A 24713-nucleotide genomic window follows, 5' to 3' on the forward strand; every position below is an offset into this window, starting at 1 on the left:
CTCCTAACCTGCATCAGTCACGTACTTTGTCTCCTACTGAGTGCTTCACAAGATCTCAAATGTTGTTCTGAGTGACTGGTACATGATATTTGTAATTCATGCCAAACCTTCTAAAGTCAGTATTATTATTCCATTTTATGGATGAATAAACTGACTTTTTTAAAGCAATGTGTCCCAGTATATGTAGATTCTAGGTGACACCTGGAATTTCAACCTAGATGTCTACCTACTGTCCCATACACCAGACAGCTTTCTTATGGTGTTATTGCCTACCTGGGAGAGAGGTGAGGTTTCTAATTTGTGGAGGAGATATGTATGCTAATTTTCATCATTTGGGGGGAATCAACTTATGATTTCAAATGCAGGTTAAGTGAATGTGTTAGTATGATTTGACAATCTTAGTATCAAACCATGATAATATGCAAAGAAAGACTTTTCAAAAAGTAATTCATAGGCACTATCATCATTTTGGTGATTGGAGAAACTTGCTTAAAGAAAAATATACCGAGAATATATTTTAGACCCCAAGAGTAGTTCCTCCTCCTAAGCGATAGGATATCCTGGAGAGAGGTAGAAAGCAGATGCATCCAGGAGACATGGATGAGGGCCTCATTCAGTTAGGTACATGCTTGGTACCAAAGGTGAGGAAAATCAACTGAGCAACCTGGAAATCAAATGAAACAAATACGTGGGGCGCCTGGGTGGCTCAGTCAGTTAAGCGGCCGACTTCGGCTCAGGTCATGATCTCGCGGTCCGTGAGTTCGAGCCCCGCGTCGGGCTCTGTGCTGACAGCTCAGAGCCTGGAGCCTGTTTCAGATTCTGTGTCTCCCTCTCTCTGACCCTCCCCCATTCGTGCTCTGTCTCTCTCTGTCTCAAAAATAAATAAACGTTAAAAAAAATTAAGAAACAAATATGTGATTATTCTCCTAATACAACAAATTGTTCAAAACACTGAACTTGGTAGTTGGGGGAAGATGAAAACCTAAAATGGAGCATAAATTCATTCTAGGAGGGGGACTTCCATTTTCATTTCACAGATGTTCATTGAAGAACCACAGCTTGGCCTGCACTGTGCTGGATTCTGGAGACATGGGAGACTGCAGGGGAGAGGGAGCCTGCAGGGAAGGAGGGAGCCTGCAGGGAAGGAGGGAGCCTGCAGGGAAGGAGGGAGCCTGCAGGGGAGGAGGGAACCAGTAGGGGAGGAGGGACTGTGCCCAGGTCCTTCTAAAGCACACCTCCCAGATGGGGAGCCCAACAGTGGATGGCCAGTTGCAAGTGTTGATAGACTAATAGAGGGAGAGAGAGAGCACTGGAGAGAGAGGACTGGTACAAGGGAGGAGGTGGAGGGCTCTGGGTCCACAGTGGGCATCTCCGGGCAGTGTTCCAGTGGCCACACCATCCAAACTGGAAAATGAAGAATGAGTGAGAGTCAACTAAGTGCGAAGGGTAGAGTGTGCGTGAAGCAAGCCGCCTCTAAGGTGAAAGGAACTTCAAGGTGAAAGGAATTGCGTGGAGAAGGCCAAGAAGGGCCGTGAACAAACCAACCAAAGACACCTGCTACAGCCAGGAGCTCAGGCTGTGGGTGCCGGGAGGCCTTGTCAGCTGGATTCAACCTTCTCTTGGGAGACACAGGATACGCACTAAAACACGCGTGGTCATTGTGCGATGGACACGCTGCACCTTCAAACACCCCAGGCGGTGTCCCCCTGGCCTGGGTCACCTGACACACCACCCACTCTCCCGAGGCCCAGGCCGCCCTGTGGTGCATCCGACTTACCCACGTGAGTGTGCGCTTGTCATTATGTGACCATTTTGGTGTCCAAAACAAATCGCGCTTTAAAATAAAATCCCCCTTAAATGTAAGTGGCAAGTGATTGATTTCATGCCTCCAGGCTTTTTTTGTAACATCTTAGATTAGCACGGGAACAAAGTGCATGGAAATACAAACTTCTCAGCAAGTTGGTTTTAAAAAATGGCTATAAACCAAAGCTGTACCCATCAAAATGCATTGATCCTGCAGCGAGATCCCTAAGGCGAAGCTCAGCTGGGATTCACATTCACAGGGAGCACTCCTGAAGGCCCATCTTCCCTTCCCGTCTTGCTGCCCACTGAGCTGCTGGGACGGAGTCACTGTTCCTTTCAATCTGCTCCGTTCTTCTCTTCCACCTGGGCTTTTCCACGGAACCCCATTTTCTTTGACATGTGACCTTCTCACATCATTGCAGAATACTTTCCGAAGCCCTGCGCGTCTTTCTCCCGGAAACACGAGTGGATGTAGCGGAGGAGAGATGCAAAGTCACCTCTGCTGTGAGGCAGCGAGAGCTGGCACAATCTGTGTAGTTCCTGTAGCTGCCTCTGGGCGGAGGGAGAGGAGAGACATGAGCCAGAGCGGTGGGAAGTGCAGACACGTGGACCCCTCCTCCTCGCTGGGTCTTGGTTCTGAACCCCCCAAGGTGCGCCCCTTACCTGAACCCCAGCCTCCATTCTGTCCAGGTCCCTGACGAACCACGGCGCTGCCAGAAAGACGTCAGCACTTACACACACGATGCTTGCATTTCCTCTGCTCTCCTGGACGGTGCGTCCTCTGTAACGGCGTCCCCTTGGCCGTCCTGGCACATCCTCTGACACAGAGTGGATGCCCAGCATGTGCTTTGGGGCTCAGTGGTCACCATGGAGATCCACCAGACAGACGCAGTTTCCAAATCCCAGGTCAGCCTCCTGCGCCGTGTTGGTGGGCGGACGCTTAAACCGTCTGATCCTAATGTAAATAAAGACTCTGCAAAGAGGATGAGGTGTTTTCAGGGTTGTTGTGAACATTAGATACTTTATGGTACACACCACGCGTTTAGCTTTTTACGACAAAAATGACGTGGCCTCAGTTACGATCCAAGAGTCTGTCCTCATTTTCTGCCTGGTGTACTCAAAGCAGATTTGGGCTGGCCCTGAATGTAAATTAGCTCGTGCTCCCCGTTCAGGCCTGGTTCTCTGAGTCGCCCAGTTGTCTCTTCCGGGTCATGACAGGCAAGTGAAGACTGATGAGTAGTATGATCTGCCTTTCAATGGAAAACTAAGAAGCAGAGCCAGAAAGAAGAAAGATGCAGGGGGAACAGAGTCCAGAGAGACCAGGCAAGCCTGGGGCTTTAAACCACTGTCTCCACAAGCTAAAAACCCCACCTCTTAGCACTGCTACTTTGGTGTATCCCTGGCTTTGACCTTGGTCAGGGTGCGGGAGGAGGCACGGCCTGCCTCAGATACATGAGAGTGGCCACAAGTGCGCCATGAAGAGAAGATCCACCATAGGTCCTCCAGAAATAACTTCCCATCAGGGAGTCAGCAGGTCTAGAAGACAAAGAAGTTCTCATTCCTCTGTGCAAAGGAGAAACAATTGTCAGGTAGCTGTCAGCGGGTTCCCAAGCACAGGGACCGCCTCAGAAAAGAACAGAAAGACTCCCATCTGTCAGTTCTTGGGGTCGATTTTAAAGGTATTTAAAGGCCTAAGGTTCTCATACTAAGGGGCTGTGCTAATCTGTAAGTATGACCATCATTTCTGTGTGTGTGTGTGTGTGTGTGTGTGTGTGTGTGTGTGTGTGAGACTATTGCAGCTAAAATCAATCTGGCTGTCAGAATCAAAGTGATTCAGTACAATGTTGGATGTACAGGTTTAACGCTATTCCCATCAAAATCACAGCAACATTAATATGGAAAGACTATGAGACAGGATAGCTAAACAATTTTTTAACAGAGGAATCAAGTGGGAGGACTTGGTCTACCTGATTTCAGGACTTATTTTATAACTGTAATAATCAAAACTCTGTGATATTGGCAGAGGCAAAAAAAGATTTCAATCAATGGAACAGAATAGAAAGCCCAGAAATAAACCCATAAAAATATGCCCAACTGACTTTTCACAAACGCAAAATGCAATTCAAGGGAGGAGTTATAGCCTTTTCAACAGAAGGCAATGGAATAATTGGACATCCATAGGCAGAAAATTAAGCTTCAGCCTGTCCCAAATCCTATACAAAGATTGATTCAAAATGGATCACTGACTGGAAAGTAAAACATAAAATTGGGGAATGAAACAATAAGTTGGAGAGAATCTCAAGTTTCTAGGGGCTCGGTAAAGACTTCTTAGCCATTAGCCTGACCCATAAAGGACATTTTTCTAAATTGGGCTTAATCAAAACTAAAACTTCTGCTCTGAAGAAGACTGATAAGAGCTAAAATAGACAAGCTAAACCAGGTGAAACATATCTGCAAATCACACATTCAGCCAAAAGAACTCATCCCTCAACTACATAAAGAGCCCCCAAAACTCAACAGTAAAAAATTTTAAATCCAATTAGAAAATGGACAAAATCCATGAATGGACATTTCACCCAAGAGGATACACAGTTAGCAAATAAGTGCATAAAAATACGTTCACCATCACCCGCCACTAGGGAAATGCACAAGAAGATATCACTACACAACCAGCACAGTGAGGAAAGCAAAATCTATTGACGACACCAAGCGCTCATAAAATCTGTATGGCTTCTGTTTGCTGGTGGAAATATGCAATGGCCTAGTCGCTAGGAAAAACGTATCTAAATGTGCGACCAACATATGACTCAGCAATTGTGTTCTTGGGCATTTGTCCCAGAGAAATGAAAATTATGTTCACCCCGAATCCTGTACAAAGCCGCTTATAGCAGCCTCCGGACTGGAAACAATCCAGAAACCTTTCAGTGGGTGAATGTTAAACAAACTACATCCATACCGTGGAATGGCACTCAGGGACAAGCAGGAACTAAACGTGATACACACAGCTGTCTGGATGAATCCCCAGATTTACACACCATGTGAGTAAAACTAATTCCAAAAGATTGTGTAACATATGATTCCGTTGATACGACATTCCTGAAGTGACAAAATTACAGAAATGAAAAACAGATGATTGTCAAGGCGAGGGAGGGGTTGCGTATGTGAGGGAAGCCTATACCGTGAACACAGGGTTGTATTTTCTGACCAGGGTCAACATCTCAGTCATCATGTTGTAAGATGGTTTTGCAGGAAGTTATCGTAGGGGGAAACTGGGGACAGGGTATACAGGATTCTACTGTATCATTCTTATAACTACATGAAAATATGCAATTATTTCAAAATAAAAAGTAACTTATTAAAATAAAAGTTTGGAGAGGCGGATTAGTCTCAGTTTTCAACCCAAATTTATGTGATAGATGAATGACTGCCCATTATACAATTGTGATTTTTACTGGAAATCCTTAAGTAAAGGCTGAGTGGTCAACTCCTAAGGAAATGGTTGAAATGTTACACAAGAAGAATGCTGGCCTTTTATAAGGACTTGGGCCTTACAATGACTCCAGTGTCAGCAGTAGGGAAAATAGACTGTACAAATGTCTTAGAAGAGATGTGTTGAAGATGATACAAGGAAACGTAGGACGGAGGATATCCTATGTAGACCAACAGAGTTCACCTGGCACTCCCCTTACATCTGTAGCCCAATGACCATAGTTGTGGTTTTGAGGGGCCAGGTTTTGGTCCCCAGTCTTCCTGAATAGTTTCCCTGGCAGTTAATGCCAAATCTCTACAGTAGATTTCTATTTCATATAAGTCACTTGGATCATTCTACCATTTGATTTCCCAGAGTCATATGAAATAATTGAAAACAAAACCAAACAATATTAAAATATCTTACAGTTTAAGTTTCTCAAAGTCTATGACTATATCCCCAAACTGCCTAAGTTTTCAGAAGCAAAGAGATGAATAGAAAAATCTATAAAAATCAAAACTATATTGGATATATGTCTTTATAAACTGAATACCTGGATAACAAGGTCAAGGCTACTTTCATGCATTTGCAATCCAGGGGTGCCAGTGGAGATACTATAACACAGATATTTTGTAAGATTAATTACTGTAGACCTCACAGGTTCAGAAAAATAAATGGGAAAAGTTTGAAGGACATTGCAGTGGAAGTAAATTTAAGACCAAGGAGGTAGAAACTCCAGGGAATACTAGGCTATGGTGAGCAAAAACACTGTCACTATTTCATCAATTTTTGTAGTGACAAAAATAAGTTAGAAATCTTATAAATCATATTGCAATTTATTGGCCCTCACTAATTATATTCACTTAAATGGTTTATTTATATTCCTGTTAGACTGAATCCTAGTTACGTAAAGTATGGATGTGCTGCTGGTAGAAGCCATCTGCTGTGGGCCCTAAGCCATGTTCTTGCTGACTATATCAAGACTGCGGGGCTCAGACTACCTTTTCCCTGGTCATTTCTCAGGATTGTACTTGCAACATGCAAACTTGAGGGGTGACATGATGCCTTTCCTTGATGCAAACAGCAGACTCTCTTAGCCATGACTGTAAAAGGGATGAGTCCTCAATCTCAGTGTTTCCCAGGTTTGGTACATTTATACCATGAATAGCACTTGGCAATAAAAAGGAGTGAACTATGATACACGCACCCCGTGCTGGTGCACCATCCACCGGGGCCCCTCTGCATCACTCCCATGGGGCTTGAGGATCAGCGGGCCTCAACACAGACGTTACGCATGCACTACTTGCCCTGCTATGAGTAGTAACATCCTTGGTCTCTGACCCGGGAGCCTCGTGTCTTCTGCCAGCATCCATGAAACTACACTAAGCTAGTTTATTACCTTGTAAATAAGGTCAACTCATATCCCAGAGCCTACGGTGCATTTTTGTCTGAGATATATGAAACTATTTGATTCCCTAATTCAGATGATAGTACTGAAAATGTATCCTTTTGTTTGGGACTCAATTTACTTAAACTCCATGGAGAGACTATAAAGGAAAACAAGATTTTTAAACATTTAGGAAAGAAGAGCAAGAATTCTGGAATAGTTCTTCACATGAATCACTTAATTGAATTTACAGAACACACACACATATATCAAAATATACTTCTGCATTCAATTTTAAGAAAGAACAGCTTCCTTTTTTAATCCTATGATTAAAATTAAAATAATATAGTGAAATGTGGAGGGGGTACCTTCTGAAGTATATTCAATAAGGTGGAGGTCTTATAAATTTTAAGAATTCTATTTCTCCAGCTATAATAAGGATCTTAAAATTTCACTTTTCTTTCATTTTATTTACACCAGAATGAGTGAGTACTACAGACACTCTCAGTGAATGGCCTAATGATGACAGCACATACAGGAGGGATTTCTACAGTCTGAAGCATAAGTATAATGGGATAGCAGCTACTTGTGAAGTCACTAAAATATGTTTTCACAAGTGACAAGTGTTTTCTTGGTATCCTGTGATGATTTGTAGAATATCCATTTTGGTGGGAGCCAGTAAAATAGCCCTTTCAATCCTACCAACACGTTCCCAATTTATCTACTTCCTTCCATCCGCTCTGCTAACACCTGTCACAGCCTCTGTTCTCTCCCCCTGGACGGCGCTGCTCCCCCAGGGCCTCCACCCCGTCCTCACCACCCGCTCCACACAGCAGCCCGGGGTCCCCCATCCTGCCGACAGGCACCAGGGATTTCCTGCTGCATTTAGAACGAAACTCAACCTTGTTCAGGCTTCTGCCTTCCTGTTCCTGTTTACCCCACCCTGCTCCAGCCACACCATCTCACTTTCAGCCTCTTGTTCAGGTCAAGGTCGTACTTTCCACTGGAATTTTTCATCCCTAGTTTCCAGGTGTTTGACTCCTTCCCACTCCGAGCTCTGTCAAAACGACCCTTTCACAGACAGGACTTCCCTGGCTCCCTGCCCACAGGGTCTCCTCCCTCTTAGCACATCATCCTGCCTTGTTCTCCACACACAATATACTATTTCACCGTATTTTTAAGTATGTACATATTTATTTATTTATAGGCCAGCCTCAGTACAATCCTTGGAGTCACGTTCCTGTTTCTCTTACCCATCACTTATTCCAAGTCTTCTATAGAAGCATCCGTCATGCAGAGAATGATCCACAAGTATCAAATGAATGAATGAAAAGGTTATGCCTGTGAGTGTTAGCTCTGCTCAGACAGAGCAGAGTCAAACCCCGCACTCTTGATTTCACTAGCTCTTTGACTTGGGCTAACGACTCAGCCCTAAGACACCTCAGCTGTGTCACCAGGAAAGGGGAGAGAGTCACAGTCCCTACCCCACACACAGGCGGTATGAAGAAAGAAACACAGTAAATACATGCTGCTGAACTGGCCGCTTCCGGAGATAAAGCCTCTGGACAAATCACAGTGGGACCCATGCCCCAGAGGTCTTCTGTAACACTTGCGGTCCTTGGAGTTTCTGAGCAAGCGTTGAGCATGAACAAGACTGGGGGCCAGTGAGCCTTAGGAAGTGCTATGAAGCACCACTGGGTGTGGGCAGCGTCCCGCTGCAGTCCACCGCAGAGAGATGTTTTCAAAAGATTAAAATATTGAAATGCTTCCTTAGAATCTTCTGGTCTCTTTCCACCGTTGCAGATGTGCCCGTAACTAATAATACAGGGAGAAGGTGTTCCTGATCCTAAATTGTCCAAGGAACTTCACTCACCCTGAGATATTCAAAGACTCAGATTTCCACCAAAGCATGTTGCTTCGCAAATGGCGGTACGTAAAGTGGTCGGTGGGACTGCTTGAGAGCTGAGAGCTCATCGGGACCGTCTAAAAAAGCCTAGGGGGGGGGTGCCTGGGTGGCTCAGTCGGTTGAGCATCCGACTTCGGCTCAGGTCATGATCTCACAGACCGTGAGTTCAAGCCCCGCGTCGGGCTCTGTGCTGACCGCTCAGAGCCTGGAGCCTGTTTCAGATTCTGTGTCTCCCTCTCTCTCTGACCCTCCCCCATTCATGCTCTGTCTCTCTCTGTCTCAAAAATAAATAAACGTTAAAAAAAAATTTAAAAAAAATAAAATAAAAAAATAAAAAAGCCTAGGGGGCACTAAAAAGAACAGAAGGAAAAAATGTTATTCAAATAGTTAATTACTCTTTATGGCTTTCATTCTTAGAGGGCTTACAAGAAAGGCAGATATTGGAAGATTCAAAGGTTTTATGAGATATTAGACTTCCCCCTAATTAATATGGTCTATTTGTGACCGCTGATGTTATTATAGAGCATCTGTTATTAAAGTTGTCATGTTAAGTGGTGGTGTGTTGAAAAATCAGGTAAGTCTGTTGAGATAATGCAGACACTGGAGAGATAATAAAAAGAGAATCTGTTTAGAAGGCAGGAGTGAATTTGGAATAATGTTGATAGCTACAGATTCTGCTCAGGTGGACAAAAGTAAAATAAAAAAAAAAACAAAAAACCTCAGTCCTTACTGTCCACATAGAGCTTGTAAATTAACTCAGCCATGAAACCTACCTGTCAGCTCTAAGAGTCAATCAATTCCCATTAGTGGTTAAGCTGGTAAATTGTTTTCTGTTTTCTACAACTTAAGATGTCCAAACTGACTCACTGATGTAGAAGCTAGTCAAGTGGAGAAGAAAGAGAATAGCGTGAATTGAGAAGAGGAGTTACGGTCCCTGGTACTGTGTCAGTCACGTATGGTAGCCACGCTTGTGGGGAGCTCAGCGTAACACAGATGTTGAATCACTATGTCGTACACCTGAGACTGAGGTCACACTGTGTGCCAACTACACTCAGATTGAAAACATTTACATATCAAATATCAAAGCAAGAAAAGGAGTTAGAGGAGGGGCTGAGTTGTTTTGGGAATATTGATAAGTAGTGAGTCCACCAGGGAAGAGGTGAGGGGGGGTGGGATGGGAGGAGCTGGAGTCTGAACAGTGGCATCAAGATTATAGATGAAAACGATCTAATCAGTCATTTACATGAACAACTCAGGGATTGTTTCTGTCAGAGGGACAGGTGAGTTGGGCTAGAAAACAACAGTATGGATGAAACCCTAGTGTAACGAAATCTATCGACAGTTTTGGAGTAAAACTGCCACTACTTTATGTCAAGTCTTCATTATTTGTTAATTACCATTACTTATTGATTTGTCGTCACCTGGGAAATTATAAATGCCCAGGCCCTGCAACACTCAACTTCTCTTTCTCTCTCTTCCCTCCCCCTACTCTGTCACTGTCAACAGATTTACAATAATACAACATGCACTGATTATGCCAGTCTCTTGACCAAATCCCTTTCAGTGACTTCTCAATTCTTTATAAATACATCTCAGAAAATTTCAACTGAAATTCAACCTCTTCTGGGCTCAGCATCTACAGCCATGTTTCCATTCATATAGTAGAGCATTTCCCAAATTTTCTGCGTGCTTGACCACATTTATTATTTTCTTCCTCGAATGTACTTCTCTGATCCCTTCACTCATCTCTGCCTGTGAGTCATATCCACCTCCGGGGGCCTATTTCAAATGCCACATCTTTCATTTCTGAGTTTCCCTTCCTCAACGGGCTTCCCTGTTTCCTCTCTTTGCTCTGACTTAGTTCTCTTGGTATTTTTTTTAGCAGCATCTAATTTTGTTCTATATATCCACTTGTCTTATTTCCCCTCATAAATGATGAGCTAATTTCCAGCAGGGTCCATGCTTTAATCATTTTAAGGAACATATTGAATTATTTATTGTAAATACTCAATACATATTTGATGACCAACTAAATAAATGAATATGTGACTCTCACCACCTATATGTTCTCAATATTTCAACATCTAGAGAAATAGTTCATGACCTGCTTTTAGAATTGCATAGTAACTGGAAAGTTTCCATAAAGGGAGAAATACCTCATGAACTGCCTCAGGAACTAAGGCTCAGGCACCCTTTTCACACATTATTTTCAGGTGCAAGGTGATTTATACCCCCTGTGAGTGGGTAGACCCAAGTCAGCCCAGGAGATATGGCCCAGCCTTATATAGAAGCAGGAGAAAAGAGCCTAGAATTAATGAGTTTGCACAAAATGCAAGAACTAGTGTGAAAATAAAAGGAAACAATCAGGAAATGAAGAGCCAAAGTATGCCTCCATTAAATTCAAGTATTGTGCCTGGTTATACTGAAGCACAACAGAGATACCAAAGCAAACATGCATTCAAAACACATTTATCAAACTTCCGAATTTTCCCAACTGGTTTCTGATACAAGGGATGCGGGAATGAATGTGGGATTCTCCTTTCCCTTGAAAAGATGATGCACGTAAACTCACATAATTTCAAGTGTGCAAAGTTGATGTGTTAAAAATTGCACACATACCTCCAGTGATTGAGAGGGCGGGCCTACGCCGGCCGACTCCATCTTGTTCTGTGTCCTCCACCTTGAGTGACTGTGTCCCCGACATGACCCCTTTTCCGGGAAACCGCAGAAACCTCAGACCTCGCCTCCTCCCCTTGAGTAACCTCCCGCTCACCCGTTCAAACTTCCTGATCAAAACACGCCCAGCGACCTGCGGAACAGGACTCCGACCCTTCCCCAGCCAATCGGCCGAGGCCACCACCCTTCCCCAGCCAATCGGCTGAGGCCACAGCCATTACCTCACCAACTGCCCCTAGGCCCCAATAAAACCTTTGTCCTTTTGAAACTCGCTCTCTCTCCCTGGTATCTCACCGCTGCGTCGGTGCAGGTGGGGATTGAGCTCGAGCTAGCTTGAATAAAGGCTCTTTTGCTTTTGCATCGGACTCGGCTCCCTAGTGGTCTTTGGGGATCACGAATTCCGGGCATAACATGATCACATGAATCCCACAGCCGTTAATGTTGAGAGGTGAGCGGGAGATAGTGACTGAATGTAAAAACTGCCTGTATTTCTCCACAGTTGTTCATTTTGGATGAAAGTTAGGATTACCAGTTGCAAACTTACACCTGTGTCAGTTTTTAAAGATTGCATATGGCATAAATATGTGTTTAAGGATATTGTGCATGTCTGACTCCTCACTGCCTTCATTCAAATATCAGTATTTTAAGATTTTTTAAAAGCGACTAAGAAGGAACCCAGAGAAACTATAAGAAATACTAATGGGACTTGAGAGATTATATTAGACTATGAAAACCGAGGAAAATTCTCTGAAACCTAAGAGAGAAGAATACGTAGTAGAAAACAAGATGAGTGAGACAGGCATCAGGCATCAGAAATGGCGATCCAAGTGCCAAACCCCAACGTAGGGAAACTAAGTTACAGGTATAAGCACAGCAGAGGATGTCAATGTGTTTTTCCTACTGTGAGTACGTTCAACAGGTGATGCTTTCTTGTAATGAGTTTTTCCGCTAGCCATTAACAAGTCAAACAAATTGAGACTGTTTCAAAGGGATCATGTTGGTTAAATGTAATGTAGACTGCTGTAAAGGGTCTGAATATTAGATATTTGGTCACAAGCCTATTAATTTTTTTCTTAAAGTGCATAAACGAGTGCACTAACATTTTATTAATAACAACCATGGTAATTTAGAATGTCATATTACTGTTAGTGTAGATAGAAATCGAGGGCTTTCATTCAATAAAATATAATTAATTATGTAGATTATTAATTTTAAATTAGTATGTAGGCAATTTATCAGAGACAGACTCATTTATAGGTGGTTAGCAGATAATGCCACAAATGTGCACGGGATAGTAAGTCGAGTGATGCTTCTAAAATTAGTTATGTCCTCTTAGAGCTGCGTGAAATGAAAAAAGCTGTGCCCTTATTTTAGAGAAGATGGAGATCTGGAGTATAAAATCTCATGTATTTTTCCAGCTGAAATGAATAAAAATTATCCTGTAGTTTCTATTTAAAATTAAATGGATGACTTTAATTTTTGGTTCACTGCTTCGAAATAAAGGAGGCAGTGACTGACTAGTTATAGTTCCTCTCAGACGTATAAGCCTGCCCGATTCTGTGATTCCGATGATCTATAGTGGCTATGTGCATCAGCATGAGGTAGGTTTATTCCATATACTGATGACCCTAAAGTTTTGAAAGACATTTCTTTCTTACAGTGCTGTGCGTCCAAACTGGGTCACCAAGGAGGTTCTGCTAATCTGTCACTCAGACACTCCATTTAAAAACATGCCCTCCAGAACCACGCAGCCGTAGGAAGAGGGGTGGTAAGTCTTGCTTTGAATTTTCACTGTTCACAAGGGTACCTCTGCTAACATTTCATTAAGGGAAAGTCACATGACCGCATCTAACTTCTAAGGGGGCAGGGAAGAATAATTCTACCAGATACTAAAATACGTTTGAGTTAATTTTTTCCAGCTTTATTGAAATAGAGTTGACATGTAACACTGTGTAAGTTTAAGCGGACGACGTGTTGATTTAATACACATATATTATAAAATGATTAGCACCATAGTGTGAGCTAACGCCTGCATCATGTCACATAACAGGGTGAGAAGATTTGGCAACATCCCCTCCCCCTGCTTCCTGGTAACCACCATTCTGGTCTCTTTCTATGAGTTCTGCTTTTTTAGAACCCAGGTATAATGGATATCATACAGTGTTTGTCTTTCTCTCCTGATACCTTGAAGGTCCACCTATTTGTCGTAAAGGGCAAGATCTCCTTCTTTCTCGTGACTGAAGAATATTCCACTACACACGCGCGTGCACGCACACGCCACGTCTTATTTGTGTGTTCATCTGTTAAGACACTTCGGTTGTGAGCAGCGCTGCAGTGAGCGTGTGAGTACAGGGAACTTTCTCATCTCCAGTCTTCATTTTCTTTGGGCAACTAACCATCAGGGGGCCTGCTGGGCCATACGGTAGCTCTATTTTTAAACATTTTGGGAACCTCCACACTGTTACCCGCAGAGGCTGTACTGATTTATATTCCCAACAACGGTGCACAAGGGTTTCCTTTTCCTCACACCCTGGCCAACTCTTGTTATTTCTTGTCTTTTTTATTTGTACCATTCTCACAGGCGTGAGGTGATATTTACACTCCCTGATGGTGAGTGAAGTCGAGCACAGTTTCATGTCCCCGTTGGTCATTTGTGTGTCTTCTTTGGAAAAATATCCAGTTTCTCTGCTCATGTTAAAAACAGGGTTATCATTATGATTTTTGACACTGAGTTGTATGAGTTTTATTAGCCACTTACCAGACAGGTGATTTGCAAATATTTTCTCCCACCCAGTAGGCTGCCTTTTCTTATTATTGGTGGTTTGGTCTGCTGTATAGAAGCTTTTCTAGTTTGGTGAAGTGCCTCTTCTTTATTTTTTTCTTTTTTTGCCTTTGCCTTTGGTGTCAAATCCAAAAGATCATTGTCAAGACTGATGTCAAGAACCCTTTCCTCTATACTTCCTTCTAGGAGTTGGGTTAAGAACTGAACATGGTAACAACTAATTATTTTCCTTTAATTACTCAAGATGTTGTCATGTCAAAAATGTCATTTTAAGACAGTGATATCATTTAGCTCCTTGTTAAAGGGCAGAAAGAGGCCAGGAAAACCATATGTAATGAGACAAACTTCCAAAAAGATTGTGCAACAGAAAACAAGCTGGTTCTGAGATTACTGAATGAATCAGATGAGGGGCTTAAGCCTAGGAGAGTATTCTGTTTCACGGAGAAAGAATTGACTCTGGGTAACCAGTCTGAGCAAACTGGCCAGAGGTACCACATGGTTGTTAAGAGTAGAAATGTAAGCAGAGACTGACCAGAATGGGCAGGAAAAAGAGAGTTGGGAGCAAGGACAGATGTTAGAACAAGAAGCTGCATAATGACCTGGGTTAAAACAATATCCCACAGAAGACTGCCAGATAAAATCCAAGATTCCCAGTTGTATTTAAATTTTAGACAAGTAATAAATGGTCAGATAGAGAGATAGATGATAAATAGATGATAGATAGGTAGATGATAGATAGATAGATAGATAGATAGATGATACATATTAGAAAGAAAGGTAGGTAGATGTATCTCTAATATTACATAGGACATACTTATACTAAAAACATATTCACTTGTTATATGAAATTCAAATTTAACTGGATGTCTTATATTTTTATTTACTAAATCTGATAACTAATCACAAAGGTACAATAAATCATACAGTTCATAAAGGATAAATTTTGCACTAATGCTTATGGATAATTTTTTTTTAAGTGAGTGCTCAGAATTTTTTTAGTGAGGCTACTCATTCTGGAAAGTCTGTCCTAACCGTTGCAGAGTTTCGACCATTGAGAAACTTTCTGGAGGGCTGAATATAAGTAGAGATCTTCAAATACCCCAGCACATATCCTGAGGATGGCATTCACTTAGATTTCAGTCACTGGGTAAAATGAGAGACTTAGGCTGGTGAGGCTAAAGGTAAATGAGTCAATTTATCAAATAGAAGCAACATTTTATTAATCCTAAATTGCAACATTTGGATTTGACATTTAAAATAGTTGAGAGCAGGGGCGCCTGGGTGGCTCAGTCAGTTAAGCGTCCGACTTCGGCTCAGGTCATGATCTCAGTCTGTGGGTTTGAGCTCCGCATCGGGCTCTGTGCTGACAGCTCAGAGCCTGGAGCCTGCTTCCAATTCTGTGTCTCCCTTTCTCTCTGTCCCTCCCCTGCTCATGCTCTGTCTCTCTCTGTTGCAAAAATAAATAAAAACATTATAAAAAAAAATTTTAAATAGTTGAGAGCAATCTTTCACAGACTGGGTCAAAGTACCTCTAAAGTACACATTAGAGTACACAGTAGACTTCTCAATTATTTTTTGCCTTTCTTGTTTTTATGCGTTAATACACAACACAAAAAATATATATGGTGGTTTATTGCCATTTTGTTAATTTTTTAACAAATGGTGAATCTGTTAAGCTCCTAAATAACAATGTGCCTTGATCAAATGGCAGCACTAAGTTGAGGCAAAAGCACAACCCAATAGAAAAGGTAACCTGACGGGGCGCCTGGGTGGCTCAGTCAGTTAGGCGTCCGACTTCGGCTCAGGTCATGATCTCGCGGTCCGTGAGTTCGAGCCCCGCGTCGGGCTCTGTGCTGATGGCTCGGAGCCTGGAGCCTGTTTCAGATTCTGTATCTCCCTCTCTCTGACCCTCCCCTGTTCATGCTCTGTCTCTCCCTGTCTCAAAAATAAATAAAACGTTAAAAAAAAAAAAAAAAAAAAAAATAAAGGTAACCTGACACAGCCATGGAAAGGACACAATTTTTTCTCACTTTTTTTTTTTTTTTTTTTTTTTTACAAAAAGAAGCCTTTACTTTTTAACCCTTTTCAAGATTTTTATTTTTAAACTCATAATTTCTCATGAAACAGAAAATGTCTGCTCATAGAACTCCATCATTATGTTAGCTATGTCTTTGGATTATAGAGCATTTTAAATGTAAGATTTATATTTTGCAAATTTTAATGTTAAAATTGGATTACCTAAATGTACTTTCTTTTATCTCTGCTTTCATATTATGCAAAATAGGAGTTTTTTCCTAATGCTAATGAGTGTTTTACAATTTCCTTCCTCTCTGTTCAGGGTATTTTTCCTTTGTGCTGCACTTGTAATTACTATAATTTTATATAATAATAGGATGAAAATATATAGAAGTTTCTCACAGTTTATGGCTAATAACTATTGATTTAAATTTGTTGTGTCATATTAAAATGCAGCAAAAATCTAATATCCCAAAGAATAAGCCCTCAGCGGACTTTCAATATCAGATTTATAGATCCTTTAAAGGAAGTTTCCCTTGTACTGACCTCCTATATATGTTGTATATCATCATTTTATGTATTTTATGTATGTATGAATTTTCAAGTATACTTTATTTAATGACCCTGTACTCCTATAAAATGACTCTAAAAAGTTTATGGAAAATTTGAAGGCATATGAAATAAGCAACCGTGTTATTTCATCACAAAACCTCGAACATAAGTCCCATTAGTCACTGTTTAAACATTTGATAAAATGCAACAGACCTGAACACCTATTTTAACACCTACTGGGGGAGGCCAGCAGCATCTGAAGTCATTTGCTCTGTGCTATCAATCAAGAGCCCTCTGAGAGACTGCAAAAATAATGTGCTGACGTGACCCAGAGACCACACTAAAGGCCCATTTACTTTCGTTAGCTTTAAACACACAAATTTAGACGAATGATTCAATGTTCCATCCATCTCTAAGGAGCCACCGAGAGCTCTGTCAAAACCTGCTCTTCCGTGGGTGAAAGCCCATAGATTTGGACCGTATGTTATTTCAGGGATGCCTGGCTGCCTCAGCCGGGAGAGCACGTGACTCTTGATCTTGGGTATGTGAGTTCAAGCCCCATGTTGGGTGCAGAGATTACTTAAAAAATTAAAATCTTTAAAAAAAAATAAATATGTATTTCATGTTTGTAGAGAATGATAATGTTATGGTAGAAGAAAAATGTAAAATGAAGGGTTTTTTTTTCCAGCTGACTTAGAATGAGGTAAATAAGAACAGAAAAGAATAGAAACTTACTTTTTCATTCTCCTGATAAGTACCACCTTGCTCCTTGGAATAGTAATTGGATTAGGGGAAAGAAAATATGGGTCCTCTCCTAGACTTCCCTTATACCACTGGTTCCTGTCTTTTCTATGCCCCTGCCTCCTTCATCTGGATATGTCCTATTCTTCAGGACTGAGTGTTGACATTACTTCCTCCAGGAAATTTTCTACAATTTTTAAGACTGGGCTACAGTCTGTCATTACAAAACCTATAATGCCTTATTTTTTATACTCTATCACATATGACCCATTGTAATGATCACACCATACGAAAATTGCTGTCCACAAATTTCAGCCTCTCTCATCCATGTTTTTGGAAAAAGCAGCACACTATTATTTCAGGCACACAACCATTTTGACTAAATGAGTGAGCATAAATCTGTCTAGCAGAACTCAATTGACTATCTGGACTGTCAAATGAGGTTTAGTACAAGAGTCCTTAGGAAGAGGTAACAAGAGGGAACAATACAATTTCAGAGACCATTATGAATTTTAGGTCATAATGGTTGAGGTTGAAGGTAAATGTCTTCCTCTTGCCTGCTACTTTATATTAGGTCACTAGTAAGATTATTTTACTAAGCATCCTGACAGTGAAGCCTCATCCTATGTAATATCAGACAAATCTGACAACTCTGAAAAAAAAAAAGCTTCTGTTTTTATAAGTAGAAGATATTTTTCCTTTGTAAATTTCCAGGTTTCTAGTATGCACCAAAGTTATGTGATTATGAAAAAAGTATCTTGATTTACAGGGCAGAGAACTAAGAAATCAAGAATATTACTACAAAAAATATACAATTCTGTAAGTAAGAAATGTACTGGTTAAGGTAAGGCTGCTGTAAGAAAAGGATGCAATTTAATACAGCACAAAGAACAAAGAGGCACATTTCTCTTTCAAAACAGTCCTGAAGTGAGTGATAAGGGTCTGTCGATGCAGTTCTGTCCCACGGGGACACCCAACAGCTAAGAGACTCCGTCTCTGCTGGGCGGTTTTGTCCCCGCATACTGGGTGCTGGGATGCTGAGTTGCTACAATAGCTCTGCTCCCGACAGAGGAGGGGGGTAGCGAACAAGGAGAGTGATGGGCGTCACCAACTCACAATTCCACCACATGGAGCTCCCTGCAGAGTTCCGGCAGAGGACTACTAGAAACTTCTACCATTGACAGGGAAAACATTCAGGAGCTTTCAGTAAGAAGAACAGGAATGACCACATCATTCAGGGTACACTTTACCTGGATCATTACTACACTCTGGATCCATTCATCTTTACATGTACATGATTCCACTGTTAAACACATACCGCATACTTATGTAACAATTAAATTGAGTTTGAAAAATAGAAATAAATTAATAATATGATTGTTAATAGATTAATGATAGGTTGCTAATTTTAGAAAATATTATGGAATTTCAAATAAACCATACACTATTTTGCTATAAATCATGGATGTAACAACTGGAAAGATATGTCCTAAATGTTAACAGTGATTAACTTCAGTGCCGGGATTATGAAAGATACTTAGCTTTCTTTTTTAGGTGTCAATATTTTCTAAATTCTCTATCATAAAAATGAATTTATTTGTGATGTGCTTAAGAAACAATACATATCTGTGTGAAGAAAACATATACAGCAATTCTGTAAATACCACTGGAGAAATGAAATTTAAGTACATTCAATTTCAGCTGCCATTTTTGTTGTAAGAGCGAGGATGCACTTGTGCGCGTGCCCAGAGAAGAGGCATTAGATGGAGGGGCAGGGGGAGAGGGGGAGGGGGAATCCCCAGCAGGCTCCACGCTCAGCACAAAGCCTAACATGGGGATCTCGTGCCCCTGGGATCATGACCTGAGCCGAAATCAAGAGTCAAACGCTCAACTGACCGTTCTTTTCCTTTTTCTTTTTCTTTCCAGTACCAAAATAAAAAGTGCTTAAGAAAAGTTATTTGGCATTAGTATCAATATTCTGCTTTCTTTTCATTGCAAAGTTGTTATCATATACCCATAAACAATAGGTAGGACAATTAATTTCAGGGAACTTACAGCTTAAATAAAGTAAACCCAGCTTGTTTTCTTTCTTCCTCATAGAGGAAACAGCTCTCTCTAGCCTATGGATACAACCAGGACGTTTGCCCCTACATTCTTTCTTGACAGGGTAACCCTGGAATGTCCATCGAGCATGCCAAGTGCTCCAGGAATCCCTAAGCAACAACAGAACTGTTAGTGTTACCTGTCAGACTTTCATAAATTGAACTGAGAAGGAAACAAAGAACTCTTGGATAATCGATCACTCACTAGCATAGCACACATCCTGAACTTTCCATGGCTTCCCTTTGCCCCTCAGGTCCTATGGAGTTGACATGGAGACTGGCTCAGGTAAATGTTCAGCAGACTGGATCTGCATCATAGCTGAGATCACTGAGGTTAGCAAATCACCAGTCTTACAATGAGCTTCCCCAAATCTGCTTAATTTTTGTCCCTGAAGAAGACAGCATTTTTATTATTCTGGTCAGGAGATAAATCTGCTCTCTGACCCAAGGTGAGATGCTACCCTGTCTTTCAAGGATGTTGGCTATAAAAATATCCTTGAGAAAATAGTGCAAGATGGCTAGAAAAGCCACAATCACCTCTCAGCCGTGTGCATACTGTTGTAGGTTCAGCTGCGGATCCCCCTCTGCTAGGATTGGCTGCTGCCTGGGAACCTGAACCACTAAATATTTGTCAGGTGAATGACTGCTCTCTGCTGTGGCCCAGGAGATGAGGTGGCCCAGCTCTCCCTCCCTTTGCACATCAATCCCATTGATGTCCACTGGAGAAACATCCCCATCTATGCAGGCATACACCAGGAATAGACAGTATGTAAAAGTAAAATCTCTAGCTTGCAGTGCCTTCTGCCTCGGCCTTTGGCAAGATGAATGACTGGATACTTCAACGTTGTACAAGTGTCACTGATAGTAGAACAGGGGTGGTGAGGGTGTAAGTGACACAGGAGTCCTGCCACATCTTAGTCCTGCATTTCAGTCGTGTGTTTGGAGAGCAGGCACGAGACAGCATGTGGGGGGGTAGGGAAGATGGTGGGTCTCCCTCGTCATTCTTCAGCCGTGGGCAAACCACATGATGCGCAAGGAATTTTGGACCCTCCGCGTCATCACCTACGTACTTATGCAAGACGTTCAAAATTCAAGAAAACTTTACTTCCATGTTTTGCAGGTAGAGATACCGATATAGATGTTCCAAATAATGTAGCAGTGCCAGCATAGACACTAACAACTGCTGGTTGCTTTAAAGAATAGAGATTATCTTCCGAAAGCTGCTGAAGTGTCACCACGATGGCAATCTTGAGAGTGCAGGGACTTTCCCATGATGCCTCCATCTCGCACCTGAAAAAGGTTGAGATTGGTATTCATGCAAGGGAAGTTGAGGTGCAATTGGAAATTCAGATGCCTGCATACTCACCGTTCAGATCTGAGGTTTAAGAACAAAATTTCAAGTAATTGTGTGAAACCGCGAATGCGTGGAGAACGTGAGAAAAATTAAGTAGTGAGGACAAGACTGTTTCTGGAAATAGAAAGCATCTTCTTAAAACGCACGAGGTCGGTATTCGGGGTCGCCTCGATGGAACTGCACGTCACTTCTGACCAGGAGTCACAGAGCTCGCTGTACTCTGACCTTTAGCTTGGTGGCCCTCATCGGAGTGAGAGCGTGTGGGCGACAAGGAACCCACAGAGCTTGGGCTGGCCGGAATTTTTCCTGTGCTCCCGTTTGGTGAGCATTCAGGATGGCATCTGCAGAAGTCATTAGCAAGAGACGATGCTGGACCGTGCTTCCTCTGCCTTTAATACCAAACTTCTAAAATGTCGCCACCACACTTTGAAATAATGGCACTGTGACACCGCTTCATGGTGTTTAGACACATTTTTGGTTCATTCTGGTGTCTCAGATGTTCATTCTGTGATGGCGATATTTTGCTTCAGTCTCAGCTTTGGCTGAATGTGGAGTTTAACCCTTGCTCTTCTGCATTTGGACAATGTGGTTTCACTGCACTTGTAAAGGTAAGTGTAAATAATACTTGGAAATAACAACATTTCTCTGCTGAAGGATTAGAACAACTTTAGACCTGAATTTAATGCAGGAAGTTAAAGGCAAAGGTTTTAGCTAACTTGGCCTTTCTTTGATCTGAGTCCTTAGGACAATTTTCCTTATCCTCACCTGAATTTTGTCTTCAGTTTGGACATATCTCTTAAGCTACCGTTTCTTCAAGCCCCTCAACCTAAAGCTCCATTCCTTCTCCAAAATGAGAAATCCCCTCCCTGAAGATTCTTGTAGGGTCTATGCAATGACCTGGGTTATACAATCTCAAGAAATGTCCATCACTTAGGGTGTCTGATCCTGGGTTTCACTTACCGGGAGTGGATGTTGGGTAGGAGAAGTGGATGCCTGTGCTGATCCCGTGAGTCAGAGAAATCTGTTCCTTTAAATTCAAGTGTCCCTTTCAACACGCCCACCAGTGGGAGCTATAGGCCTACGAATCCTTCATTATCTATGCAGTAAAATAATAATCTATTTAAATAATAAATTTTCTTACAAAGAGAAACATTGATTTTTAAGGGACAGTGAAATGTTAGCTCATAGTAACCAAGTTTACTGCTTTAATAAGGGACCTTCCCCATGTCTGACACCCTGTGTCCTCACCAAAGGTTGGTTCCTATTTCCCCCATAGCTCGGAAGATTCAGAAAGGAATCAGAGGAGGCTTTAAAAATCATGTTTGTTGGGCCCCAGGGACACACTCTCACTTTCTGTGGTTATCAGCCTGCCCATCCATGACCTGCACACTCCTGGTTAAACACCTGCTCCGTCATTATTAGATCTCCCGGCACCCGGCACGCAGGGGGAAAGCTGGGAAGGAGCAAACAAGAAAATTCAGTGTTGGTATTCAGACAGGCATTTCGGGACATTTCACACTAGCAGGGCCCCCAGCGGTGAAGTGATTGCCCTGTGGGTCTCCTCACAGAGGGCCACAATTCAGCAACTCCCTTCCAGGGCTGGGTTACTGCACTTGGCCTGGCCTACCTGAGCAGGACCCTGTGGACTCTGAGACCCCGGAGCCCCCTAAGAATGAATGGACAGCAGAGATGCCCAATGAGGAGGAGAGGCTCCAAGGTAAGATTCTGAGCACACTCCTCGGTCACCTGGAGGGCCCAGCGGACAGTTCTTTGGCCTCAACTCCCAAAATGTCCCTGTGTCCCAGGAGTGGTAGGGTGTCTGGGGTAGACCTGTTGTTCACCAGTGTTTCACTCACTCATTCCTGTGTTCAACAAATGATTGTTGAACTTGTCGTCTGGGACCAGGGGAGTTAACACAACACAAATTCTTGCCATCAGCACACTTCCATTCTGCTAGCAAACAAGGGACAAAACCCAAGGGAAACCTGTAGTACCCCAGACTATAAATGTTCCGTGGAAAATTAGATCCCAGTGGAATGAAAGGGAGAGGCGAGTGAGGCACTTGCATTGTCACTGTCAGTAGAACGAGACTTGAGAATGTAGGAAGGAAGGAGGAGACCAGGTATGATTGTAACTGGGATAAGTAAATCTCAGGCAGAAGAAACAGCATGTTATGGACTGCGTGATTTTTTTTAAGAAAATGTCCTGCGACGTGCATTTTATTCCACATCATCATACAACATGTATATGGAGTCATAACTCTTAAGAAAATGATTTTTTTTCTCTACCGACTTTGTGGGTAGGGCTTAAACCTTTCACTTTAATATGAAGCAACGCAAAGAACAGAAACCCACTTGGATGCCATCTAGTGGTTGTGATGCACTTCAAGTGTGCCAGGTAGAAGGAAAGAAGAGCCTTGGAAGAGCACTGTGACTTACAGCCCTGGACCCTCCACGGTCTCGTCTCGTAGTGAACCTCAAGACAAAATAGAATTCTACACCATACGATACTGAACAGAAGACTGCAGTGGGACCTTGTGTTCAAAGCAGCACCGACCCACACCTGATGGTGTTTCCAACGTTAATCTTCTGTTGGGATGTATGTCCAGAACTTTGAGTACCAACAAAATTCCTATGTTGAAACTCTAAACCCCAGGGTGATGATGTTTGGAAGGAGGGCCTCTGGAAGACAGGTTTAGGTGAGGACGTGAGAGGAGTGGGATTCACAACCTTGTAAGAGGAAGAGACCAGCGCTGTCTCTTTCGCTGCACTGTGAGGGTGCAGCGAGGCGATGGCCTTCTGCAGGCCAGGAGGGCTGTCTTGTCAGGATCCTAATCTGTGAGTACCTTGGGCCTCCCAGCCTCCAAAACTGAAAGGTGGGTTCTGGTTGCTTAAGCCGCCTGGTCTGTGGTTTTCTGTCCTAGTAGCTGACCCTGACTAAGACACAGCACGGACCCAACAAGGCCCTAGGCAAGCATGATGTCTTAGACTAGCGGTGACACGGCAGTGTGACCGAAGCCGGCCCCAGAGAGGCCAGGGTCAGAAAGGAGCATGTTGGAGAAATAATAGAGCAGGAGAGACTTCATACCACGTGAGCCATCACTCAGACCATATCCTTTGAGCAGCTGTAAGGCTTTGGGCAGAGTAGAAAATAATCTTATTTTTGTTTTATTTTTGTGGAAAATCTTTCTTTATCTCATTACTGTAATGTGTATTTTATCAATATAGCCATTCCAGCCTTCTTCATGTTTGTATACATGTCTTTTTTTTATCCCTTTACTTGTAACTTTTTTTTTTAATGTTTATTTATTTTTGAGAGAGACAGAGACAGAACGCAAGTGGCTCGGGGCAGAGAGAGAGGGAGACACAGACTCCGAATCAGGCTCCAGGCTCTGCGCTGTCAGCACAGAGCCCAACGTGGGGCTCGAACTCATGAGCTGTGAGATCATGACCTGAGCTGAAGTCAGACGCTCAACCGACTGAGCCACCCAGGCGCCCCTACTTGTAACTTTTTAAAGTCTGTCTAGTGTAGGCAGCAGATCATTGGGTGATGCTTTCTCATCCATCCTGACCATCTATGACTTTTAATTTATGTATTTAGACTATTAATGTTTAATGTGATTGCCATTATGTCTTTTTAGTTCTATCATTTTGTCTCTCTAATTTTTGCTGTATGCTTTCCTGACTCTTTTTAACTTATTTCAGTATTTTTAAAAAAATATTCATTTTAACTTTTCTATTGTTTGTATGTGTATGTGTGAACATCATTATATTGGTCTTTAGAATTTTAGTTATTAAAATATGCTTCCTGAACTTTCATAATCTTCTTAGAGCTAATGTTCACCTCCTATAAACAGCAGAAACCACTTCTCATATGTGTCCCTTTAATCACCCCATCATCTTTCACTGTATCTACATACTGTTAA

General features: G+C 42.3%; 1 long non-coding RNA gene across 1 annotated transcript; it reads left to right on the top strand.

The window, feature by feature from the left end:
• Positions 1-11617: 11617 nt before the first annotated feature.
• Positions 11618-13577, top strand: LOC122231970. The gene is made up of 3 exons (XR_006209285.1): positions 11618-11689; positions 12902-13009; positions 13433-13577. It is a non-coding gene; the product is annotated as an uncharacterized LOC122231970 (long non-coding RNA).
• The last annotated feature ends 11136 nt before the right edge of the window (positions 13578-24713 follow it).

The sequence above is a fragment of the Panthera tigris genome, chromosome D2, assembly GCF_018350195.1.
Source record: "Panthera tigris isolate Pti1 chromosome D2, P.tigris_Pti1_mat1.1, whole genome shotgun sequence".
NCBI classification, from domain to species: Eukaryota; Metazoa; Chordata; class Mammalia; order Carnivora; family Felidae; genus Panthera; species Panthera tigris.